The following is a 21,447-nucleotide window of genomic DNA, read 5'->3' on the forward strand; positions in this document are numbered from 1 at the left end:
TTTTTTGTTTTTTTTTTTTTTTTGAGGGCCACACTTTCAGAGGTGCTCAGGGAACCTAGCAGGATTGGGATCAAACCTAGGGCTCCTGCATTGCAAAGCATGCATGCCAGCCCTTTGAGCTGTCTCCCTTGCCCTTCCCTTCTGCACCGATTTTGAAGCTCTTTATCCAGTCTCAGAACCTAGAAGGTGGAGACGGAGTCCTGGCATCGCAGAATTCATAAGGCATTCACAAGTTGTTAAAAAGGCAAGCAAGCACAATCTCCCTGTGTGCCCGAGTTGGGGCTACCTTGGGGCAGGGCCGAGTGCTTAGAAATCAATTTATAACTACTACATGCCACGAATGATTCTGGAGAAGCCAGAGTAGGAAAGTCCAATGGGCAACACCTGCGAAGACAGACCCACAGAAAGACCCACGGATGGGGACAGGCACTCGTGTCCAGGCACAGGGGCCGAGGAGACAGGGACGGGGCACGGCCGGACTGGTGGTTTGGACAGTGCCAGTGACTGGAGTCGACCTCCTCACTCACCTTTGGCTCTAGGGTTAATATCGAGCCGGTGGGAGCAGGTGTGCGAGCCAGGGGTGGGGGCAGCCGAGACCCTAGGAAGCCTGGAGGACTGCGGCTCTATTGCTACGCTGGATGCTAAGGAGAGTTGGAGGATTTGAACCTGTCTAAAAGTTTGCCTAGGCACCTGGAAGAGGGGAAGGGATAGGCAAAGAGATAAGTGGGAGACTGAGTGAGTTAAGCATGCATCAAGGAGATCAAAATAGAACCTATGCTCTCAAATGAGGGTGGGAGGGAACCAGATCATTGACACAAATGTACCACAAACATGTTGACTGTCTGCAATGACAGTTTTAGAAGCTACAGGAAATAGTACAGAGAAAGAGGCCCTGCCCTGCTAAGCCCAGAGTGCATAGCTAAGGTTCTACCTACCAGGCGGCAGAATTGTGGCATGGACGCCACGGAGGAGCAGGGAAAGGTCAGTCTACTTTCCCTGGGGAATGTGCTACACTAACATGGCTTAGAGAAGCGGAGTTTTCCACGCAGGGGAAGCAGGAGCTAGAGTCCCACCCAAAGAAACTGAGCACTTGCTCCAGAATCAATTCTTTTTTTTTTTTAACGAACTTTATTACATACATGATTGATTTTGGGTTTCAGTCATGTAAAGAACACCACCCATCACCAGTGCAACATACCCGTCACCAATGTCCCAAATCTCCCTCCGCCCCACCCAACCCCCGCCTGTACTCTAGACAGGCTTTCTATTTCCCTCGTACATTCTCATTATTAGGATAGTTCAAAACGTAGTTATTTCTCTAAGTCTTGGTTGAAGTGTACTCAGGCTACAGGATGGGATAGGGTCAGTTCTGGAGAGTTGGAATTAGAAATGCGTTAGTAATTTGTTTAGGTTATGCACATACGGTTTGTCATAACTGTACATAATCTGACAGTGCTGTATATTGTGTAAAAATAGCAAAAGAGATGCGAAACAGAAAACAAGTTAGAAATGTGAATTTAGGCGCTCATAGATAGATATTGCATAAAGAGGGATAAGGCGCTTGCGGTGCCTAAGTGTCAATCTGCTGAATCTCCGGCATCTTAAATGGTTCCCTGAGCACTTCCAGGTGTGATCCTGAGCCTCATAGTAGGTACCCAAACCTACCTCCTTATCACTCTCACCCAAAAACTAAATAATAATTTAGCAAGATTTACTAAGTGTAAATGTAATTGAAGAAAGGAATAACATCAACAAGAGAGATTTGATGGAAAAGAAAGAAGAGGTTGTGAGATTCCAACATGTGTGGGTGGGATGTGAGGAACAGATGGAAGGATTCTTCGAAGAACAACCCAAATGGTTCAAAGATAAAAGTCAAAGGGAGTTTCTAAGGGCACAGGTAGGCAGGGCGCTGGAGATCAGTGAACACTCAGATGTTGCCGGAACTAGGAGGGAGGGGAAGAAGTGATGGAGAAGAATATTACTTAGCTAAGCTTTCCTTATGTAATTTGAACTCTTGTCAGATGAATACCTGTTGTGTATGTAAACATTTTATGGGATTATTATGTTACTGACCTTACCCTGATCAGTGATTGTGCCCTATCCTAGGGTGTGACCTGGCATTCTGCCCGCACCCTAGGGTGGGACCTGATTCTGCTTCCACCATTAGGTGGTATCTGATCCCACCATTGGGTGGTACCTGATTCTGGGGGATAAAAACAAGGGTCTGTGAATGGCGAAGGGCTTTTTGGCTGGAACTGAGGCTGAGACTTTGGACTTCAGTCTTGTTCACCGAATAAAGTTAACATTTCCACAAGCCTGACTGTCTGCGAGCTGTTTACCCACCATTTCACTTCAGAACTGTCGACTAGACAGGGTGGCAGATGCGTGCTCTGAGCTGGAGGGGAAAGACTTCATCCTCCATCCCTCCATCAGTCAACCTCTTTAGGGGCTGACTTGCAACAAATACCTAATTCATCACTTTAAAGTCTATTTTCCATCCAGCAACAGGACATAATTCAGCCAACTTCCTGCTGACTTATCACAAGAAACACATGTTGTCCTATTTTCGATGTTATTTGGTGGTTTTTTGGTTACACTTAGCAGTGCTCAGGGCTTATTCCTGGTGGATCATATGGACCTGGGAAACAAACTTGGGTAGCCATATGTATAGCAAGTACTCTACCCACTGTACAGCTCTTGCCCGTTTTCCTCATTATCTTGAAGAATATCTTGAATGTTCATTATTTCTCCCAACACTGTTCATAGGATGTTTTCTCTAAGATAATAGAAATTTCTAGTACTGTCCCTTTCACATACTTCTTTGCCACTGACAGAATGGCATGAACATCCATATTTCTACTAACAATCCCAACGGGTCACCTGAGTACTGCACCCCTCTAAAGAAGAAGTGAATTTAGATTCAGAGGTCATTCATGAAAGAGAAGACCAAGAGAGACTGAAGAAACAGAAATGATGTCTGTACAAAGAATGCCTACAATCAACAGGAAGTTAAGCTAGACATGGTATAAATCTTTCTCTGGAACTTTAAGAGAAATCATGGCCATCTCAGTACATTATCATGGACTTTGGTGGGGGGCGCTACACCTGTCAGCTCTCAGGGGCCTCTCCTGGATCTGCACTCAGAAGTTACTCCTGGCAGGTTCGGTGGACCATATGGGGTACTGGGGACCAAACTCAAGTCCCTCCCGGGTCAACTGCATGCAAGGCAAATGCCCTACCGCTGTGCTATCTCTCCAGCCCCTGGTCATAGACTTTTGACCTCCAGAACTGAGAAAATAAAATTCTCTTGGATTAGAACATTGTCTGTGTCACCAGAGCAGGGTGTTGGGTGTTATATAAGAATACTTTAAAATTCAGATGTAGCTTTGGAATTAAGTAATCATGAGAAACTGGGAGATTACTTCCCCACACACTATTTTCCTTGATATGATGTTGCCATGACTGGAGCAGCACATACTAAGTTGTGGTGCTCACTGGGTATCACACATTAGAGTAAAGTGCTCACACACTCAGACACAGAGAGCCACGCGGGCTGCTCTCTTTTGTGTGATGCTCTTGCACATTTCGCTTATGATGGCCACCAGTCATCCCTGCCAGGCTCATTCAGGCATCATGCGTGCCTCGACTCACCAAACAATGAGCTCAAGGAAGCGTAGTTCTCATGAAGAGAACAGCACTTGAAAATTCATCTTTTATTTTCTCCTTCCCTTCTTTGATCTCCAGAGACTGTCCCCACAGTTTCCACAATGACTTTCCTCCAACCCCAGAGGTGCCTGTTTGTCTGTAATGTTCAGATCCCTGGCACGGATCCGAAAAGCCCATTGAAGAATCATCTCCACCTCCAGTTGCTCCCTGCAGACTCCAAATTGTAGTTGCAGCCTTTGGAGATCGAGTTCGATTACAGATATCAAGAACTCTCACCTCTAACAGGTAAATTATAAAATATAGGGCTGCAAAGAATACAGTGGATAGTGCCCTTGATGTGTACACAGCTAACTTGGATTTGACTACCTCATAAGGCTCACTAAGTCCTGCCAGGAATGATTTTTGTACACAGAGCCAGGAGTAATCCCTGAGCACTCTTGGGTATAGACCAAAGCCCAAAAAATCTGATTATAATTTTTGGATACTATTGTTAACTTTGTATTAGAGATCCATCATACAAAGACCACAGAAGATGAACAGCACTGCAATAAGTCATGGGAGTTTATTTACTAGCATGCTAGGGTCACTCTTCTAAGGCAATGACCCCTTACTGAGTTCTCAAGCTCCTTTTTTTTTCTTTCTTTTTTGTTTGTTTGTTTGTTTTTTGGGGCCACACCCGTTTGATGCTCAGGGGTTACTCCTGGCTAAGCGCTCAGAAATTGCCCCTGGCTTGGGGGGACCATATGGGATGCCGGGGGATTGAACCGAGGTCCTTCCTTGGCTAGCGCTTGCAAGGCAGACACCTTATCTCTAGCACCACCTCGCCGGCCCCTCAAGCTCCTTTAATAGGGTTACAGAGGCATCAAACTTTCACAGTCAATCTTTAAGCTGATTAGCTGTTGTCTTGGGTGTTTCCTTTTATGGCTAGATATCTAGAGTAGAATATTTTGGTTTTTAGGGCTTTGGAGTCTGCATCAAAGAGGAGGGGCTCAGGCACCTACTGGGCTGTCCATGTTGCTAGTTTGCCTTAATTGTTTTGGTACATGCCTTCAAAGTTCCTGAAACTGGCTGTTCTGGCCTAGTCTTTGTTCTTTAAAACTTGAGCCTGTCATGGATGAACTTAGGTAGAGGTACTTAGATACTTAGGTAGGTACTTAGCTAGGTTACAGTTAATTTTAAATCAAATTTTAGATCCTAACATTCCTTAGAACCTAACACTACAAACCAGATTTTAGCAATAAATAGATGGCTCTTTCAAACAATCTTTTTACTGGTGCTTTCCCTTGGATTCATCTACAAAGTGATCATGACAGCAGGGGTGAATGTTAGCTATGGACTAAATAAACAATATGGAGTTCTGTTTATCAAGGTTGACTTATTAAAGTCATTTCTGTATGCCAAGCTACCATCTGCTGAAGGTCAAGACTAACTCCCTAATTATGTTACTATTCTCTGGAGAGGAATTAACCAGCCATTATTGGGCAGATTTATACTTAATATTAACCCTTCTGTCACTGGGAATGTAAGTGTTCATTAAGTATGATGCTGTAGCTTTTTTTCTTTATTTTTTGTTTTTTTGAGCCACACCCAGGGGTACTCAAAGGCTACTCCTGGCACTGCACTCAGAAATCACCCCTCGCAGGTGAAGGGGGCATATGGAATGTGGGGGCTCGAACCCGGGTCAGCCATGTGCAAGGCAAATGCCTTCCTGCTGTGCTATCACTCTGGCAAACTGTTGCTTTTTTATTTTGCCTTTTTGATAGTGTTTAATTTACATAAAATGTTTATTTAAGTTTTGTACTTAAGTGTATAGTTTTCTTGTTTTGTTTTGTTTTGTTTTGTTGTCCCCCAATTCACATTACAGACCAGGCAAAGGGCCTGGGTTGAGGTGTATCTGGGGTGCATTTACTGTACCTCCTCTTTCTATACAGTCAGTGTAAAGAACACAGCCTGTGGTAAGAATTGGGAGGCCTCTTACTTGTTTTTGCCTGATATTCTGCATCTTTCTGTTGTCTACTTTTGTACCTAATTTTTCATTACTGAGATTTTTGGTTTTCATTATTAGCTTATTGAGTATACATCTTTTGTTCTTTATACAAAAACACCTCTTCTCAAATAAAACCTGAAGATTTTCAGGTTTTGTCCTTGAGACCAATTTGTGCCATGTTTGTTAGCTCTCTAGCCCATTTGTGGTCCGACAGTGACATTCAATTTCTGCTTCAATGATCTGGTTAAGCAGTGGTGCTTCTGAACTTCTACTTTCTTACGTATTTGTGGTAGATATTATTAAAATAAAAGATAACATGGTAATAATATCTAAAAACAATAGAAATGAGGGCCAGGAGGACCATCCATAGTCAGAAACTTGTCAGAAATAGCGAAGGAGGCCACAGTTATAGGACAGTGGTAGGGCGTTTGCCTTGCACACAGCTGCCCAGGATGGACCTGGGTTTGATCCCCAGCATTCCATATCGTCCTCCAATCTAGGAGCAATTTCTGAAAGCGTAGTCAGGAGTAAACCCTAAGCATCACTGGGTGTGGCCCCCAAACAAAACAAAACAAACAAAAAATAGTGAAGGAATGCTATTAGGGCAGAGAAGAGGCCATTATGATAATGATAGTTGGAATCCATCACTCTGGACAAGAACTGGGTGCTGAGAGGAGGTAAAGTGATTTGCATGATTTCCATTCAGTAATAGTATTGCAAACCATAGTATCTAAAAAAATAAAAGGAAGAGAGATTGATAAAGAAAAATGTTCTGTTCTGCCACAGAACAGGTAGGAGGAAGGCGAGAGGGAAACTGGGGACATTGGTAGTGGGAAATGTGCACTGGTGAAGAGTTGAACATTTTATGACTGAAAATCATGAACAGCTTTGTAGCTTTATTTCACAATGATTCATTTAAAGTATTATTTTTTAATAATTTTTATAAAAAGTATCTGGTATTGTCAAGCACAGGAATGGCCTCTCAAATGTCAATTCAAAATAAAACGTTTCTGATCATACCTTCCTAACCTTTTTTCACCTAACCTTAGTTAGGTGGTTTGGTTATTCAATTTTATTCATTCAGAATGCAATATCTTGACCATTTTCTTGGTAAATATCAGGATAAGAGGTAGGATAAAACTCAGGGTTCTATTCTAACTATTCCTGGTCATGATATCCCTTTCTTTTTTCTAATTGCAAACTCTCACAGGGCTAGCTGTTATGCCTTCCCAATGACAACTCATTTTTATACTTCATCTCATGATTCCTGTACCCTTTACACTGTTTATTTAAATTGTTTATTATCTCTAAATAAATTTTACTAATCACTATAATTTTTTCTAGCCATCTTGTTACAGATATATCCAAAATACATTTGGCAAACCACCTCTTCAAGTGGTTACTATAATTAATTATTTGATTTTTCCTAGGTTCCCTTTCTATTCTAATTTTTAGTGCTTTGGAGAACTCCCATATTGTACTTTTACTAAAAAATCATCTAGTTACCCTTGAATTTATAGCATTGAAAACACATTCTCGGGGCCGGAGAGATAGCATGGAGGTAGGGCGTTTGCCTTTAATGCAGAAGGATGGTGGTTCAAATCCCGGCATCCCATATGGTCCCCTAAGCCTTCCAGGAGCGATTTCTGAGCAGAGAGCCAGGAGTAACCCCTGAGCACTGCCAGGTGTGGCCCAACCCCCCCCCCAAGAAAAACCCAAACACGTTCTCTTTACATTCTATTTATTGTTACAGATGGCGAAATTAGAACCAGAATGGAGAGTTAACTTTAGAGGAGGAATTTACAGCAAATTTTGAACAATTGACTCAAGAATCTGGCAGCCCCAGAGATGATACTTTCCAGGATACAGAGTACAAAGAATTCTGTGAATTGGATGAATTAAATGAAAAGGATGAAAACCTCTTTGGAAGAAGACAATATAACTGTGATGAATGTGGACAAAGCTTTATTTGGAATACAGAACTTACAAGACATAGAAGAACCCATTGGGAGAAACCCTATACATGTGATAAGTGTGAAAAGGGGTTTAGTCTGAGCTCAGCTCTGATTCTACATCAAAGAATTCATACTGGAGAAAAACCCTATACTTGTAGATGGTGTATTAAAAGTTTCAGTAGAAGCTCAGACCTTATTAAACAGCAAAGAGTTCACACTGGTGAAAAACCATATACATGTGCTACATGTGGGAAAGCTTTCATTCAGAGCTCAGATCTTATTATACATCAGAGAATTCATACAGAAGAAAAGTCCTATCAATGCATTTATTGTAGTAAAAGGTTTAGCCAGCACTCAGATCTCATTAAACATCAGACAATTCATACTGGAGAAAAGCCTTATAGATATAACCAGTGTAACAAACATTTTAGTCAAGAGTTCTGATGTTATAAAACATCAAAGAATACATACTGGTGAAAAGCCATATAAATGTGATGTGTGTGGAAAAGCCTTCTCTCAGAGCTCAGATCTTATTCTGCATCAGAAAATCACACTTAGTACAAGTGTTGAACATTGATTAAAACTTTTTTTTAATAATCATCAAAGCATTATTTTTCTGGTATAGTGTTTTTAGCACTGAATGAGAGAGACCATATCCATGTAATCAGTGTAGCAAAAGTTTCAGTCAGAACCCAGATCTTTTTAAACATCAAAGGATCCACATTGGAGAGAAACCCTATAAATGTAATGAATGTGGGAAAGCTTTTAATCAGAGCTTGGTCCTTATTCTGCACCAGAGAATTCACACTGGAGAAAAACCTTATCCATGTAGCCAGTGTGAAAAAGCTTCAGTAGACTTTCAGATCTTGTTAATCACCAATGAATTCACATTGGAGAGAAGCCTTATCCATGTAACCAATGCCATAAAATGTTTAGTCGAAGATCAGATCTTGTTAAACATCATAGAATTTGCACAAGTGAAAAATCTTATTCTGCATCACAGAATTCATACTGTAATAAAAGTGACTGTAATAAAAGTTTTAGTCGTCGTTCAGACCTTGTCAAACATCACAGAATCCACACTGGGGAAAAACCATAGACATGTAATCAGTGCAATAAAAGTTTTATTCAGACCTCAAACATCACTAAACATCAGAGAGTTCACTCTGGGGGAAAGCCTTATCATTGTGATAGTTTCAAGAAAGCCTTCAGTCAAAGTTCTGACCTCATTTTTTTTTTTTTTTTGGTTTTTGGGCCACACCCAGCATTGCTCAGGGGTTACTCCTGGCTGTCTGCTCAGATGACCTCATTCTTCACCAGAGAATTCACACAGGAGAAAAACACACAGTGCAGAAGAAGATTCAGTCAGAATTCAGATCTTATCAAACACCAGTGAGTCCACACTGGTGAAAAACCTTACAAATGTAATGAGTGTGGAAAGGCTTTCAGTCAGTGCTAAGCTCTTATTCTACATCACAGGATTTACACAGGATAGAAACCACATTATTGTGATCAGTGTTATAAAAGCTTTAGTCGACGTTCTGATCTCATTAACCATTAAAGAACCCACACTGGTGAAAGGCCATATAAATGTGAGTCACATGGGACAGATTTCAGCATATGCACTGATCTTACAGAATACTAAAGAATCCATGTAAGGCAGAAATCCTACATGTGTGTTCAGTACAGAAGTTTTAGCCAATTCTATGATCTTAATAATCATGAGAAATTCCATTCTGAGAAGACAATACAAATATGTGAAATGTAGAAAAATGTTTTGTTTTATACCTACCGGTAATTCATTTAGTACTAAAAACAGTATACCAGAAAAATAATGCTTTGATGGTTATTAAAAAAGTTTTAATCAATGTTCAACACTTTTCCTAAGTATAAATGTTCAAAAAAATTTTGGGGTGTTTTTTTTGGGGGTCACACCAGGCAGCACTCAGGGGTTACTCCTGGCTCTATGCTCAGAAATTGCTTCTGGCAGGCTCAGGGAACCATATGGAATGCCAGGATTCGAACCACCAACCTTCTGCATGCAAGACAAATGCCTTACCTCCATGCTCTCTCTTTGGCCCCCCTAAATGTTCAAAATTTTAAAAGAAACAAAAAATCCTGGGTAGAAAACAATTTCATTTTATATAATTGCCACACCCCACTCAGGAAGAGCACACACCAAAGTGTAGTGCTCTCCTGAAAAGGAATTATTTGCCAAAAAGGCCCGCTTAGAGCAGTCAAAATCACTTGACCCTTTGCGTGGAGGGTTTGGCAATAATTCTAAATATGTGGCTGTAACTATCTCTCTCTTTATTTTAAACCAATATTAGAAATCAGGCCTTAGTAATTTCTTCCTACAACAGAGGACAGCAATCAATCCAGCCAAAAGTCTCCCATTTAACTGCTCCCTGTAATTTTTCCTACTCTGGCGCCTAAACCAAGGTTTTTCCATAAACTTAGCTCAAAACAAAGTAATTTTCACTTTTCCCCCGAAACTCTGAAACATTCCTCTCTTCCAACTTCCCTGTTAATTACAAGCTCCCTTTTCACCTTCAGCATCAGCTCTTCATACGCTAATCTAGCCAGGGTCTTCCCTTTCTTTCCCCAGCCTCTTTGATGCCTAAAATTTGCATCTGCCTTCCTGCCTCTACCTTTTAAAAGCTGCCAGCTTAAAAAATAAATTTGTCTTCGTTCTTGGAATGAAGTCCCCATGCAATCTGCGTGGTTTCATTTCATTTCTACAATATATTTTCCGTCATTAGCCATTCCGCGTGCCCACCTTTTCCCGTGGAATTTTTCCCGAACTCCATGAAGGATTTGTTTGCAGGTGCTGTAGACTGCAAACAAAATTTGGCTCACAGCATATAATAATATTAGGTACTTATTAAACTGAAGAAAAAGTCAGAAGAAATCATTTTTAAGGAGAAATCTTATATAAGAAGCATGTAACTATTAATCCAGAAACTTACCTGATATAAAACTAGGGCATATAATCAGAACAAGGAATGAAATGTATGCTTGTCATAATCTTAAACTTCTAAGTTCGAATTACCTTTTGAATACAAAACAAGTTATTTTCGAGAGTATGGATAATTTAAAACTCTTCTTAATTGGTATTTACTCTGCTATTACACTTATTTCCTGACAGTTGTTGAATCCTACATTTTGCTATTTATCATTAAATTTCCTGGGTGTAAATATGGCATATACTGTTCTAATATTAAACATATGATTATATAACTCTAGTGTCCCATTTTCTCAGAAAATTTTTGGTCTAGTTTTATTTTGTTTGATTTTTCAAGACTCTGGCTTTTTGTTCTCAGTAATGTAGATCTTAGACCAGGGATCTAGGTCTAAGATCTAGAATGCATGCCTGGCATGTAGAGCCCCTAAAGTTTGCTGAGCACTATTGAGCCCCAGTGCACTACCAGGGTGGCCCTCAGCACTACTGAGCCCCAGTAGCTGTTGCTGGTCCTAAAACTGCCCATCACAGCCAAGCTAAGAGTCATCAAAAGTGGGCCCCGTGCCAACTGCTCAGCGACTTACTATATACATCTAGTGTCTTGTAGATAAACTCAAATTTGTGTACTACACATACACATGATCCTTCTGAATCTTGGTGAATTGTATTACTAAATACCTTCTGTTTAGATAACAGGCAGCCATACGATGCTTCTTCCTCAGTTTTTTAAATCTATTTACTGGGCCATAGAAATTACTTACAAAAGTAATACTAATAAAAATTAAAGGAATAGAGTATCAGAAAAATGAGAACAGAAATGATTATTGCATCTGACATTTTATGCCAATTGAATCCCATCTGCTGATTCTTTTGAGCCACATCTGTGTGTGTGGGTTACTTCTAGTTCTGCACTCAGGAATCACTCCTGGAGGGCTCAGGACCATATGGGATGCTGGAAGTTGAACCTGGGTCAATCACATGCAGTGCAACTAAGTGCCCTACTTGTGCTATTGCTCTAGTCCTCTGTTGATGCTTAAGTTGACGAAAGACCAAGAATTCTAAAAGTTAAGAGAGACTTTTAGCGGACTCACTGTGGTAGGGAATAAGCCATAGACCATGCCAAGAGTTGTTTTTGTAAATACCCAACAATCTTGATGAAAATATTGAAAGGCTGTACTTGGACCCGAAAGATAGCACAGTGGGTAGGGCACTTGCCTTGTATGCTACTGACCCAGATTTGATCCCCTGCACATCTTATGGTTCCATAGACATAGACCCTGCCAGGGGTGATTCTTGAGCACAGAGGTTGGAGTAAGACCTGAGAAATAATTGTGTATTCTCTCCTCCCCAAATAAGATATACTCTAGGGAGCAGTATTAGAGTAAAACCTGAGTCAAATTAGCTTATGAATTATCCACTCCTAATCTAGTTTCCAGTTAGGAAAAAAGATAAAATAGGATGTGTGCTGTGGAGAATAACAGACCCCAAAACTAAAATTTCAAGCACAATATCCAGTAATCAATTAAAAAATACTGAGTTCAAGCTAGGGATATGGTACAGTGTATGCCTGCACATAAACCTGTGTTCAGTTCCTAGCATCTTTACACACAACTAGCAGCAGTGGCCCCAGCATGTCATTTGTGTCGTACGTATCACATGATCCCCAGAGCACCACTGAATTCGTCCTAGGGGCCCGTTGCCTAATTTAGTCCTGAGCACAACCAGAGTGCCCCTGATCCCCTTGAGCACTGAGAGGAAGCTAGGGGACAATAGCAATGAGATTACCAGTGAGCATCAGACATTAATAGGATCTCTTCCATACACAATGATAGAACATGTTTCCATATGGGTGAGAAAATATACATAAAATACCTAGTTCTGGGGGCCGGAGTGATTGTACAGTGGTAGGGCATTTGCCTTGCACACAGCCAATCCAGGACAGATCTGGATTCAATCCCTGATATCCCATATGATTCTCTTGAGCCTGCAGAGTGGTTTCTGAGCACAGAGCAAGGAGTAAACCTTGTGTGCATGCAGGTTTGCCTCCCCCCACAAATAACAAAACACCTAGCTCTGTTCTCTAAGAGAACCCAGAAGCAATGTCATGTTACCAATGAACACCTATAGATCATTACTGGATCCACTCTATTTTTCTTTTCTTGTTTTTTTGTTTTTTGGGCCACACCTGTTTGACGCTCAGGGGTTACTCCTGGCTATGTGCTCAGAAATCGCTCCGGGCTTGGGGGACCATATGGGATGCTGGGGGATCGAACCGCGGTCCGTCCTATGCTAGCACTTGCAAGGCAGACACCTTACCTCTAGCGCCATCTTCCTGGCCCCCACTCTATTTTTCTGTTTGTAGTTTCACATGATTTATAATTTTTCTGTTAGACACCGTACACCTATTTTATTGGGTACCAGGTAGTTTGAATGTACTTGAACTTTATTTGGGAGTGTGCTTAAATTGCTTTGGTCAATTTTATGCTTCCAAGCAACTCTTTTTTTTTCCCAATAATTTTTATTGTGACGAAAGTGAATTACAGATCTTTCACAGTAATATTTTAGGTACATAGTTGTTGTATCAAATATTTAACGATGGGGCTGGATGGCGATGGATTTCTCTCTGCCATCCCAGGCCACGTGGCTCAGCAACCCCCATTCAGCCAGTGGGTCCCAGGTTAGGTGAATGGCGGGAACTGAACTCACTCACAGGCAGGCATTAGGAAGCATCATCTTTATTCATGCCCTAACCACCACAGGTGTGTGGCCTATCTCATAACCTTTCAAGCATTCGGCCATTCTTAGCCCTGCATCTTATAATTCAGCCATCTTCCTTTGGCCTCCATCCTGGTCAAAGACCAAAAGAGGCAAAGCCACCCAGCGAGTGCAGCAGGGCAGAGCCCTTAATTCCCTGGCTTCAGGGTTTATCTACCTATTCCAAGACCCCTCCCAGGAATGGGCGGGGTTTTGCAGGTAAGGTTACACCTAATATCTGGTTCCCAAAACCCCTCCCAGAAATGGGTGGGTCTTAGGTAGCTACACCCAAATCCAGTGTCTCAGATAGGTACACCAACACATAGTGACATTGAATCAGGGAAATTTTCACCACCAAGTGTTGTCCTCCATCCACCCTTGTTCCCAGCATGCATCCCATATCTCCCTCCTGTGCTCCCCAGGCTGCTAATATAAGTGGTCCCCTCTGTGTCTAGCTTGATGTAGATTGGGTATCTATTCTGTTGTTGTTGACTTTAGATTTTGTGTTTAAGTCTGCTCATTTTTTTTTTATTTCTACCTAATGTTCATGTGACTGTTTGGTCTTGGTACCATCCATTTTTCCCTCAATGTATGAGGCAGAACAAGATGACTCGGGTTATGTGGTTCTGTTTGAAAAGAAAAGAAAACATTAGAAAAAAAAAGAAAAGAAAAAGGAAAACGAAAAGAAAGAGGAACAAACAAAAACAAGCAAACTCCCCCCCAAAAAGAAAAGCAAACAAACAAAAAACAGAGTTCATCTTATAAATATCAATTTAAAAAAAGAAAAGGGAAAAAGAAGAAAAACATGACAAAAAGATAAAAAAATACAAAAAGAAACAAACAAAACTATGACAATAACAACAAAATCAAAACAAACAAAAAAAACCAAAACCAGCGACTACAAAAAAGCACCACAGCAATAAAGACAACTACCAAACAATAATCACAAGCACAAAATAATAAAGAAAAAAAAGAGAAGGAAGGAAAAAAATTCTGCTTTTGTTTTGCATAGGCACAGTAAATATTGGGGAGATTAGAGAGGGAGTTCCCTTGGCCTAAGAGATACAGGGTTTCTCTGCCTTTGAAGCATACTGTCATGGGAATAACTACATGCTCCATACTTGCTCTTTTTCACACTCCCAGGTATTTTTATGGTGCCAGGAAACTTTCTGCTCCACTGCTCCTTTGGATGATAAAATCCAGACTCTAACCAGAGGTCTTGGTATTTGCACAGGTCATAGGATGAAGCCTAGGATAGAGTCTTACTTTATGGTTCAAGAAGTTCTGTTCCATCCCTGTTGCTTTAATCAGTCTTCTGTAGTTGGTGGTCTTTCTTTTTGCACTGATCATAGGACAATGCCTCGGATATAGTATTTCATTATGTTTCCAGAAGTTCTGCTCAGTCACCGTTTTCACAGTCAGACTTGGAATTAGAGCTCTTGATTGTTGTACAGAGAGTAGGCCAAAGCTTAGGCTAGGGTCTTCTTATTGGTCCCAGGATAAGTTCTACTCAGTCATGGTTGACAAAGTCAGTCTTCTGTAGTTAGCGATCTTGGTTTTTGCACAGATCAAAGGATGACGTGGCTTCTTTTTTTTTTTTTCTTTATTTATTTTCTTTTTTTATTTTGACGTGGCTTCTGATTTCATCCTATTGTTAGGTGATGAGATAAGACAACCTGCTCTTAGATCATGTTCTTACTGTTTCCTCATTGTCAGATGTCATATCAAAGCTGGCACATGATGGTGCCAGAGCAGTATTGAATTTCCCAGGGGGAGTTTGGTTACTGGTGCTGTTGTGGAGAACTGTGCTAGTTCTGAGATCTAGGGTTAAGGATTGGACGGTTGCTGTCTGATCACATGGAGTCTACGTTGGGTCTACATGATATATGTTCAGGGTGTGAGGTGACTCATTGTGAAATGTATGAGTTCTTATCCCTAGTAGATAAGAGCTTGTTTCTTTATATAAAATTTCCCTGTTTTTAGTATGCCTTTGCAAAAAGAAATGGTACTATATTATATTGCTTGTGCATTTGGGGGTGGTAATGTCAGGCTACACCATCTCTGTGCCCTGGTTTTGACCTGAACTTTTATCCCAGGCAAGAATTCTTCTTGCAGGTTTTTGTACAAAGCAAAACCAAAACAGGTGAACTTAAGGAAGAGAAAAAAATAAAAATACATACACACATATACATAATAGAATAAAAATGAATTTATAAAGTGATTAAGAGGGGCCAGAGAGATAGGATGGAGGTAAGGCATTTGCCATTCATGCAGGTCATTGGTTCGAATCCCGGCATCCCATATGGTCCCCCCAAGCCTGCCAGGAGCGATTTCTGAGTGAGGAGCCAGGAGGAACCCCTGAGTGCTGCTGGGTGTGACCCACCTCACCCCCCCCCAAAAAAAAGTGATTAAGAAAAAAAGTGATATAAGAAACTACCTCACATTTGGGAATAAACAGACTAGAGGTAGTATTATAGAGGTATATAAAGGCAATAAAGGCTTCCCCATTAAGTCTTTTGAGATATTCTTGTGGGGGTTGAAATCCAGGGCACATTTTCATCACACACCCTGGTCTTGTTGAGTTTGAGAAATGACTGCGGCAGAAAGGGTAAAGTTCTTGCACTGGGGTTCCTTCTGGAGCAGAGTCCATTCTCATGCTATAGTCCAAATTGGGGGGGGGGGGGTGAGGAGGGCCACAGACCATGAGTCAGCAAGGATGTTGGTTGTAGTTTCTTGCCGGGGTACACATGTGGGGCTGAGAGGGTGTCCTTTCATTTGGGAGCTGGGTGATGGTTTGTTGGGGCAGGAGATTGGTTTTGATACCTAATGAATTAAGAACTGAGGGTAGAGTGTTAAGTAAGGAGGGATATCAGATCGGGATTGGGGGGTGAAGGCATAGAGGGATTTCTGAAGAGGGGGAGGAGGGATAGTACATAGGAGGGCCTATATATACTTTAGGCATGAATTGTTACAATTTAGGTTTGGCACTCATCTAGGAGACCTCTGTGTATGCATGCCCATATAAAAATATACATTAGCAATTTTTTTTGTTTTGTTTTGTTTTTGGATAACACCTGGCAGCGCTCAGGGGTTACTCCTGGCTTTATGCTCAGAAATCACTCCTGGCAGGCTCAAGGGACCATATGGAATGATGCTGGGATTCGAACCACCATCCTTCTGCATGCAAGGAAAATGCTCCACCTCCATGCTATCTCTCCAGTCCCAGTGATCTATTTTTAATATGTCGTTGGAGGTCTGACCCTAATAGGATGGGTCTGAGCTCTTAAATGGTTGAATTAAGATAATTAGCTTAGATATAGCTTAGGGAAGAAAGGAAGGGAAAAGAAAAGAGAGGAGAAAAGAAAAATAAGTAAATACAGTAAAAATAAATTTTAAAAATGAGATAAATAAAAAGAGGAAAATTGTGTCAGTGTGCTGGAGTTGAAAGATTTTCCCACTTTCTAGGCCTTTATCACTGATGGGGTTGGGCCTTGCTAAATGAAGGTTTCAGGATTAGATAATGGCTGGAGCATTTTAGGATACATAAAGTTTTCACTTCTAGAGTACTAAGCAATGTGGCAGTTTGGCCTATCTATGTAGGTGGCTACCCTATGTAGTATTGTCTGCTGCATCTTATGTATCAAAGTTCCTTTCCTAAAGAGAAACTAACAGTGTGGGTTTTATTTAACATCAACTGAATTGATGGCGATAAAGAAGAGGAAGAAGAAAAGGGGAGAAGGAAAAGAAGTAGGGAAGGGGGGGATGTTAAATTGCCAATATGTGTTCCATGAGTAGGTTCTGTAACTTAAGTCTGTGGTTCACAGTTGACTGTTTCAGTGGTCTGAATGATCATATGCTTCAGGTCCTAATAGAGGACATAAACCAAAGGAAAAGGGTACATTGGGGTGTCTTATCATGACATTAGTATAATGCAAACTGTACATGGTATCTTGTCTGACTGAAGACTGAGGTGTCAAATTAGGGTGTCCACCTTTTGTATCCAAGAACCACTATGGACAGAAAAGCTGAAAGGTTATTTTATACCTAGTAAGATTAAGGCATTAAAACATATTGTTAGGAATCACTGCAGCTGGAGTCTCTGGCTTCCAATCATAATCTTCACCTGTACCTGTGGATAAGTACCCTAAGACATTATAGGCCTTCGTAGTTAAAAGCTGATTACATACCTGTTCACTCTAAATGGTTTTCGTTGTTGCTTTATGGTATAATGGATAGTCCAGGCTTTGTGCTGCTCCTCTTCCACAGGTATTGAATACTTCTCCCCGCTAAATGCTGACAACTATGATGCTTGGAGTTACTACCCTATTAGACCATTATATTTGTTCTTGGAGTATTATATGTACATATGGTGTATATTCTAAATACCTCAGAGAAGTCCTATCATTCTGTATTTATCCTTCTTCTGGTTTACTTCATTTAACATATTTTGTAGATCCATCCATGTTGCTGCAAAATCCATGATTGTATCATTTCTGCTATGTACTATTCCATAGTGTATAAATACATCTTCACAATCCACTAATTTGTTGTTGGGCAATGAGATTGGTTCCAAATCTTGGCTACTGTACCAAGTGCTGCAATAAATAGGGGAGTACACACATACTTTGGGATGAATGTCCTTCCAACTTTGGGATAGATACCCAGGAGAGCAATTGCTGGGTCATATGGCAGCTCGATTCTGAGTTTACTGAGCACTCTCCATACCAAGTCTGTGTTTTAGGTAGTCCTACCCCTAAAGAGGGGTTGAAAACTCCCCTACTCTAATTCAGTTTTCAACCTCAGTATTATTGATAATTGTTATTATATAACATTATTATTGTATAGTTTTAAGAAATTTAGTAACATCTGTGGCTTGGCTTCTTACCCTTGTAAGGCCAATAAATCCTACTGCTTAATTGTGACAATTAGGAATGTTTCCTGGGGGTGCAAATTTGCCCTTCTTTGGTATCATTGTTCTTTTTTTTTTTTTTTTTTTTTTTTTTTTGCAACAAAGTTTCTTTTATTTCACCAGAAATTGATTAAATTATCAGAATCTAAAACCATTAAGGCCTGGACTCTAGGGCTTGTTCTGACTCTCCCATTCCATAATGGGGTTTAGAGGGAGAGACATCATTAACAGAGACCAAGTCAGATGGCTACAGGTCTTCCTTCCCCAAGCATTGGACAAGCTGCTAGGTATCATAGTTCTTGCCTCACTGATGTCCAAGGTTACACCTCCCTGATTCTGAATTCCAGTGTTTTTCTCCTCTTAATTCTTTCATATGTTTTTTTTTCTTCCACTCACCCACACCTTTGGATCTCTTTTGTTTGTTTTGGGGCCACACCTGGTAGTGATCAGGTGTTACTCCGGCTCTGTACTCAACAATTACTACTGGCAGGCTCAGGAGATCAACTGGAATCCTGGGGACCAAACCCGGGTAGGCCACGTGCAAGGCAAATGCCTTACCCACTGTGCTATTACCCTGGGTCCCCCACTTTTTTTAAAGCCCCTTCCCTCCTCTTTTGTGTGTGTGTGTGTGGGGGGGGGGAGGACAACTCTTGATGATTCTCAGTGTTACTCCTGGTTCTTTATAGGGAACCATAAGCAGTGCTGGACCCGAGCAAGACAAGCACCTTAACCCCTGTAATACTGTAATACTTTTTTTTTTTTTAATACTAAAAAGAAATCAGAGCTAGTCTGGCAGATCTGGCGTGATCATCCCAGCACTACATATGCTTCGTGGAATACTTTATGATTTTTTGTTTGAGGATACATTGTTCAACTTTTTCTTCACCTATGGTACACCTCTTGCTCTCCGAATTCTAGTGATTTTCAGGGCTCACTCAGAGATGTTCTGGAGACCATACTGAATGCTGGGGGCCGAACCCAGGTCAACCACATGCAAGGCAAATAAATGCCCTGCTGGCTATACATACAGTATAGCCCTGTGGTATATTGGCCTCTGGCCAGTACTTTTTTTTTAAAGACAGCTTTTCTGGGGCCATCTACCAAACTCATCCATCTCTCTCTAGCCTTATCCACAATTTTCCACCAAGATCACTCTACCCCAGCCATACTGCCCTGCTTGTTCTTCAACAAATCTGGCATTTACCACATCTCTGCCACATCAAGCTCTTTGTGCTTGCAGTTTTCTTTCCTAGCACTTACTCCTTAAATTTCTCAATGAAGTCCTCCTTGAATAACTTAAGTTGCAATCTTTCCAGTTCATTTACCCTTACCATTACTCTCAAATATGCTCAGAAATCGCTCCTCACAGACTCTGGGAACCATATGGAATGCTGGGAATCAAACTGGGGTCTGTCCTGTCTTGGCCATGTGCAAGGCAAACACCCTACTGCTGTGCTATTGCTCCAGCCCCCCAGATCAGTGTTGGGCCTGAACAACTTTAACTACATACAATAGGCCCAAGATAAAATAAGGCCTTGTTGAGAAAAACGGTTAAGTCATGAAGATGGCTTCAAGTCATAAAGAGTACTTCTGTAAAGTGGAGTGCTTAAGAATAATGGTTGGGAGGTACAGCAGATTGAGTAGTATAAACCCCAACTAATCAATCTGTAGGAAGGATAAAGATGTATCACAGATCATATTTATGAAAAGCTTCTCATTTATAAGCATTCTCTAACACCAGTGCTTATTACTAGAATATAAAGTGTTATGCATGGTGCGAAGTCTAGTAACAAAAGGCAGAGGTTGACAAAGGCCAAAACATGGAAGGCCTTGCTAATTTTATTAAACCTATATAGTGCGTAAAGTATATGTCTAGAATTTATAATTACAAAAGGTTTTCTACAAATCAATAAGAAAATACAAACAACATATTAATCAGGACAGAAATCCAATTCAATTATTTTAAACAAGAAAGGGACTTTATTGGCTCACAAAACTTTAAAGTCCAGAGGTAGGGCAGGCTTTAGGCACAGCTGGATCCAGGGCCTCCAGAAAAATGACATCTGAACTTAGTTCTAAGTTCTTTTTCCTCTGCTAGCCTCTGAGTTGCTCCTTAGTAGTCTCTGCACCAAGGTCGAATTTAGGCTGATCTAGTCCTTAGTTCGTGGGATCTCTGCAGAGCCTCTTCCCAAAAATTCCAGCAGTCGGTTGAAGGCTCTTTAGCCTGGCTTAAGTTACATGCCCATTTTTCAATCATTGTGTCTATGGTGCTGTGGAACTCAGGAAGGCTAGGTTTGGTGGTTATGTACTCACCAAATCCAGAAGGAAATCAGTTCCCACAATAAATAAGGGTTCTGTTACTGGAAAATGGGGAAAAACTAAACAGAAATACTTACTCATACCCATACAAAAACCTATAGACAAGCAAGTACAGGATATGAACAATTTGTGGTAAAACCATCAATGGCCAATAAACATGAAAATAATCTCAAATTCACTATTAATCAGAGATACTAAATAAGTACTTTTTGTCTTCTTGTACTTCAGATAAAAATTATCAAATGTAGGTAAGGCTAGTTACAAATGAGTAATATTGGGAAGGCAAAGTAGGTTTATCAGAGAGCACATTGTTTGACCAACACTCCACTTCTATGACTCCCTCCTACATAGTCACACATGCACAATGAAAAAAAAAAAAAAAAAAAGAAAGCCCACAGGTTTACTTTGGCAATGTAAATAAGAACAAAATGCATTTTCATAGTGTTGGATCCTCTTCGACCAGTGAAGAATTTGAAAGACCTTAAGATGTTTTCAAGACCAAAAAAACTAAAGAAAACCTACAATTTATTTGAAAACAGCAATGATGTGTACATGTTAATTCACAAGGAAATGTATGGGAAGTAGATGTATATTAAACTGTGGACAGGAGTATGATTGGAAACACTGGAGAAAGGGGCCTTTTTGCTCTTATTCTGTGTATCACTTAGTTTTGTACAAAGATATTCACTCACATCTTCATAATTTTTAGGCAGATTCAATTACAATTGAAAATGTAAGTGGCTAAACATAAAAAAATATTTCTCATTAGTGAAAGAAAAGATGAATCTGCTTATTGGCAAAACTATGAGTAGTAATACTCAACATTGGTGGGAACTGGAATATAAGCAAACAGGCACTCCATTGATGGGCGTTTTAAATGGTTAGAATCCTTTTG

The 21,447-nt window shown here is 40.6% G+C and overlaps 1 non-coding gene and 1 pseudogene across 1 annotated transcript; one reads left to right on the top strand and one right to left on the bottom strand.

The window, feature by feature from the left end:
* Positions 1 to 954: 954 nt before the first annotated feature.
* On the top strand, positions 955 to 21,137 carry LOC126004510 (zinc finger protein 271-like; annotated as a pseudogene).
* On the bottom strand, positions 5,506 to 5,638 carry LOC126005092 (small nucleolar RNA SNORA51). Its single transcript, XR_007494270.1, has one exon. It is a non-coding gene; the product is annotated as a small nucleolar RNA SNORA51 (small nucleolar RNA).
* Positions 21,138 to 21,447: the final 310 nt, after the last annotated feature.

Source organism: Suncus etruscus, chromosome 3 (assembly GCF_024139225.1).
Source record: "Suncus etruscus isolate mSunEtr1 chromosome 3, mSunEtr1.pri.cur, whole genome shotgun sequence".
NCBI lineage: Eukaryota > Metazoa > Chordata > Mammalia > Eulipotyphla > Soricidae > Suncus > Suncus etruscus.